At 38.6% G+C, this 6,038-nt stretch overlaps 1 long non-coding RNA gene across 1 annotated transcript; it reads left to right on the forward strand.

The window, feature by feature from the left end:
* The first annotated feature begins 617 nt into the window (after window positions 1-617).
* Window positions 618-5,806, forward strand: LOC106583962 (uncharacterized). The gene is made up of 5 exons (XR_014381131.1): window positions 618-1,721; window positions 1,890-2,026; window positions 2,107-2,240; window positions 2,523-2,616; window positions 2,742-5,806. It is a non-coding gene; the product is annotated as an uncharacterized LOC106583962 (long non-coding RNA).
* The last annotated feature ends 232 nt before the right edge of the window (window positions 5,807-6,038 follow it).

The following is a 6,038-nucleotide window of genomic DNA, read 5'->3' on the forward strand; positions in this document are numbered from 1 at the left end:
GTGATCAACTCCCATAGAGTTGTTTTAGCAACTGGCAGTGCCAAATGACCCCTAGCGTCAGTGCTGATAACTGGTGTTAATTGCTAAGGTATACAATTTTACTCTATTAGTGTAGACTTTTTCTCAGTAAGTGTAAACATCATCACAACCCCACCCATAAATTCAGTTTCTGCGTTCAAATTTCCTCTTTTCTCGACACCATTGTTGGATTAACAAAATCCTCATTTGTTCCACGCAAAGGTGAGTTTTAAATAATTATTTCACTAATATTATTCGTTCATCCACCTCTGGCCTGCTGGCCCCCCTACCTCTGAGGAAGCACAGTTCCCGCTCAGCCCAGTCAAAACTGTTCGCTGCTCTGGCACCCCAATGGTGGAACAAGCTCCCTCACGACGCCAGGACAGCGGAGTCAATCACCACCTTCCGGAGACACCTGAAACCCCACCTCTTTAAGGAATAGCTAGGATAGGATAAAGTAATCCTTCTAACCCCCCCCCCCCCCCCCTTAAAAGATTTAGATGCACTATTGTAAAGTGGTTGTTCCACTGGATATCATAAGGTGAATGCACCAATTTGTAAGTCGCTCTGGATAAGAGCGTCTGCTAAATGACTTAAATGTAAATGTAATAATTATTAATCTATTTTAATTTAAATACTTGATACTTGGTTGTCAGACTGCAGTGTAACATAAAAAGTAACTGTTTTGATTGCGTGTGTGCAGCTAATGTTAGAGACACTTGCTCTTTCACTTTTTGCACATCTTTGCTAGATAGCTAGCATGCTAACTAACTAGCCCGCCCCTGTCCTGTGCAGTTAGTCTGCTCCACGTGGTGGTTCCATGGGCGCGCGTGTCATTTCAGGACCAAGCTTTTTTTAGCCTCATGCTAGTTTGTTCTCTATTTTTCCGTCTGCTTACTATATATTTATGACTAATATGATTCAAGGTGAGTTGTTTATTTAGCCAAATTATAATTGCATTTTTGACTTGTGTGTGATGCTTATAGATAAATATTGTGACCATTGCATCGACAGCTAGCTAGTCTTAACTAACTGCGTTTCCCACTCGCTTTATGACCAGTTAATTTTGGCGGTCTTGTAAGACTTCTCCTAGAACATGACAACATAATATAGTGACTAGCTGGAATTATGAGTGCATTTTACTGGACTAATTAGGCCATCCATATTTCGGGACAGTGAATGTGAGTTGAGTAGTCTGTTTGCTGTAGTTTTGGACCTGCTTTAAGTAATATCAGACAAGTTATGGTCATGATCCAATATTTTCATAATATACTTTAAAATTAGCATTGCTAAGTAAAGGAGTATTGGTGAAAATGTTTGTAGTCATCCTGATATAATGTGTCATGATTGAAATACAAATGCAATGCCTTTTCATCCATTTTGACCTTATCTCGTACCATTAACTGCTTTCAGACCTAGTCATCATGCTGATCAGGGTGAAATTCAATGGTGAACAAAAATATATCAAGATAATTGACCTGACACTTGAAAATCTTTTGATTGGAGGTAAACTTTTAATTTGTGATTGGAAATAAATGTATTGTGTTCATAGATTTACAATTCAGTCTGATTACTCTTACCATTACAATTCTAATTGTAGATTGTTGTTTTATTGTTTGTCACAGCTTTCCTGAAATTTGAGGCCCACTTACTAGTTTATCAGAGGCACAGCTGTATGATGGGTCTGGAACTGAAGTTGATGGGTATGTGTTTGAGGAGGTGGTGAAATGGCCAGATCTTGGTGTTTTCAATCTCACACTGAACAATGATGCTAAAGGTATATGCTGGTTTTCAAGTCTTGGTTACTTGTGGCATCACTTTCAATATAACCATACATTTGACATGTATTGTATTGTCATTGTGTATTTAAGAATCTTCCCTGATGAGTCCTGCCTCTGCCAGTGCTGTGATGGGTGGTTCAGACCGTGAGTCGGATGATACAATAATTTTGAGCGAGGATGGAAGCCCCTCACGAAAGCCTCAAAGATCTGATGACGAAGCAAAAAATGTAAGTTTGTAATTCATTCTTCAATTCACTTGCCATCAAATTGATTTTTCACTGCTGTTTTTTTTTTTTTTTTTTTACAGCTAATAGAGGGCATACTGAAGAAAAAGCCTGGTGGAGAGGTGGTCATCAAGGAATACTCCAAAACTAACGGCCTGACTGACTGCACCAGACGAAAGATGATCAACATTCTTGTTTTGGAGATGACAGATTCACGGTAAGTTTAAAGGAAAGATTCATAATGAAAATTGTTGAGCATTACTTGCTCCCATATCTGCTGAATGTTAAAAAATAATTTCTTTATCAGTATCACAGTCACATAATTGGTTAGGCTACTGCTAATAGCTACATTGCTATTGGTAGAAGATTTCTCTTGTATCAAACTCGATGGGCATGATACTGATTAAAAAAATCACACCTGATATTTTGCTGGCTGGGGACCAAAGCTGCTCGTGGAGATTCTGATTGCCACCTAAACATAACATTATATTATTGTCAGGACATCACCATCGCGCAGTGTGAGAGAAACGTTTCCACAAGGCATTGTCTCCTTGTTCCCATACCTGAAGGATCCCTACACCACAAATTGATATGTAAGTATACATTACAACTGATAAAGGGCATCTGCGTTTAATTTGTCTGGTATGGTATCTAAGCAAATGGGACTTGGTTATTTGTTTTTTCTTTCAAGATTAGTAACCGTGTTCATTTTCTTAAGGAACATTATTACCACCCTACTAGTGGAGGAGGGTACCTCTCGTATAGAATCAAAACCGTTCAGAGGAATTTGGCTTCATCTGAGAAACGGCCCACTCAACTATACTATGGATTGCCAACTGCTGAGAGGGAGTCCAGTCCATCCACTTTGGCTACTCTGAGTGAAGACTGGTGCAGAGAGACCGTTTCTCTTATGAAGCATTCTTCTGATGAAGAAACAGTCAAACAGAAGATGAAATTGACCTTTGGGTACAGGAAGAAGATGACCCACGACCTGAGTAAATGCTCCACCATTCTAACCAAATTTCCACGCTTTCTGGATGTGAAGGGCTTAGTAAGACTTAAGTTGTATACATTTTGTTGAATTTCCAGATGCCATTTGAGGTTGGCCAGTAAATTTAAACAAAAACAACACTTCCGTAATAGTAGCTCAATTAATGTGTAGGCTGGGGCTTTACTCAAACTCTGTTTTGGAGGTTCAAATGGAATGTTTTATGAGAAAGAAATGTACTTGCACAAAACAAATGTTTTGTTCTTTGTCTTATTTGTTTCATGATTGAACAGATTTTTGTGGTGCTGTTTTTTGAGGGAACATCAGCCACGTTTTTGGAGAGGTGGCCAACTATAATCAAGCATGAATGCTGATGGTTAGATGATCATAATTTGTCATTTACACTACCGTTCAAAGGTTTGGGGTCACTTAGAAATGTCCTTGTTTTTGAAAGAAAAGCTTATTTTTTTTGTCCATTAAAATAACATCAAATTGATCAGAAATACATTGTAGACGTTGTTAATGTTGTAAATTACTATTGTAGCTGGAAAAGGCAGATTTTTATTGGAATATCTACATACAGAGGCACATTATCACCAACCATCACTCCTGTGTTCGATTACAGGCTCAAAATGGCCAGAAACAAAGACCTTCCTTCTGAAACTCATCGGTCTATTCTTGTTCTGAGAAATGAAGGCTACTCCATGCGAGAAATTGCCAAGAAACTGAAGATCTCGTACAAAGCTGTGTACTACTCCCTGCAGAGAACAGCACAAACTGGCTCTAACCAGAATAGAAAGAGGAGTGGGAGGCCCCGGTGCACAACTGAGCAAGAGGACAAGTACATTACAGTGTCTAGTTTGTGAAACAGACACTTAACAAGTCCTCAACTGGCAGCTTTATTAAATAGTACCCGCAAAACACCAGTCTCAATGTCAACAGTGAAGAGGCGACCCCGGAATGCTGGCCTTCTAGGCAGAGTTCCTCTGTCCAGTGTCTGTGTTCTTTTGCCCATCTTAATCTTTTCTTTTTGTTGGCCAGTCTGGGATATGGCATTTTCTTTGCAACTCTTCCTAGAAGGCCAGCATCCTTCATTAACCTGTTGAGGGTAGGGGGCAGTATTTGCACGGCCGGATAAAAAACGTACCCGATTTAATCTGGTTATTACTACTGCCCAGAAACTAGAATATGCATATAATTATTGGCTTTGGATAGAAAACACCCTAAAGTTTCTAAAACTGTTTGAATGGTGTCTGTGAGTATAACAGAACTCATATGGCAGGCAAAAACCTGAGAAGATTCTGTACAGGAAGTGCCCTCTCTGACCATTCCTTGGGCTTCTTGACTCTTTTTATTGAAAACTTAGGATCTTTGCTGTAACGTGACACTTCCTACGGCTCCCATAGGCTCTCAGAACCCGGGAAAAACCTGAATGACGTCTTTGCAGCCCCTGGCTGAAAAACATTAGCGCCTTTGGTAAGTAGTCTATCAGAGGACAATGAGACTGAGGCGCGTGCACGAGGTGACCCCATGTTTTTATTTTCTCTCTCTTTGTACTAAAACACGGTTTCCCGGTTGGAATATTATCGCTTTTTTACGAGAAAAATGGCATAAAAATTGATTTTAAACAGCGGTTGACATGCTTCGAAGTACGGTAATGGAATATTTAGAATTTTTTTGTCACGAAACGCGTCGGGCGCATCACCCTTCTTTACCCTTTCGGATAGTGTCTTGAACGCACGAACAAAACGCCACTATTTGGATATAACTATGGATTATTTTGAACCAAACCAACATTTGTTATTGAAGTAGAAGTCCTGGGAGTGCATTCTGATGAAGAACAGCAAAGGTAATAACATATTTCTTATAGTAAATCTGACTTTGGTGAGGGCTAAACTTGGTGGGTGTCTAAATAGCTAGCCCTGTGATGCCGGGCTATCTACTTAGAATATTGCAAAATGTGCTTTCCCCGAAAAGCTATTTTAAAATCGGACATAGCGAGTGCATAGAGGAGTTCTGTATCTATAATTCTTAAAATAATTGTTATGTTTTTTGTGAACGTTTATCGTGAGTAATTTTGTAAATTCACTGGAAGTTTGCGGGGGGGGGTATGCTAGTTCTGAACGTCACATGCTAATGTAAAAAGCTGGTTTTTGATATAAATATGAACTTGATTGAACAAAACATGCATGTATTGTATAACATAATGTCCTAGGATTGTCATCTGATGAAGATCATCAAAGGTTAGTGCTGCATTTAGCTGTGGTTTGGGTTTATGTGACATGCTAGCTTGAAAAATGTGTGTCTGATTATTTCTGGCTGGGTACTCTGCTGACATAATCTAATGTTTTGCTTTCGTTGTAAAGCCTTTTTGAAATCGGACAGTGTGGTTAGATTAACGAGAGTCTTGTCTTTAAAATTGTGTAAAATAGTCATATGTTTGAGAAATTGAAGTAATAGCATTTCTAAGGTATTTGAATAACGCGCCACGGGATTCCACTGGCTGTTACATAGGTGGGACGAAATCGTCCCACTGGCCCTAGAGAGGTTAAAGCATAATTATATTTTGTCTGTAAGTACTTTTATTGCTTCTTTAATCAGAACAACAGTTTTCAGCTGTGCAAACATAATTGCAAAAGGGTTTTCTAATGATCAATTAGCCTGCTAAACTTGGATTAGCTAACACAACGTGCCATTGGAGCACAGGAGTGATGGTTGCTGATAATGGGCCTCTGTACGCCTATGTAGATATTCCATTAAAATATCTGCTGTTTTCATCTACAATAGTCATTTACAACAGTAACAATGTCTACACTGTATTTTTCATCAATTTGATGTTATTTAAAAAAAATATTCTTTCTTTCTAAGTTACCCCAAATTTCAAATCAAATGAAATGTATTTGTCACATACACATGGTTAGCAGGTGAAATTGCAGAGCGCAAAATTCAAAATACAAAAATCATAATATTAAACATTCATGAAAATACAAGTGTCATACATCATTTAAAATCTTAACTTCTTGTTAA

Source organism: Salmo salar, chromosome 02, assembly GCF_965601325.2.
Source record: "Salmo salar chromosome 02, fSalSal1, whole genome shotgun sequence".
NCBI classification, from domain to species: Eukaryota; Metazoa; Chordata; class Actinopteri; order Salmoniformes; family Salmonidae; genus Salmo; species Salmo salar.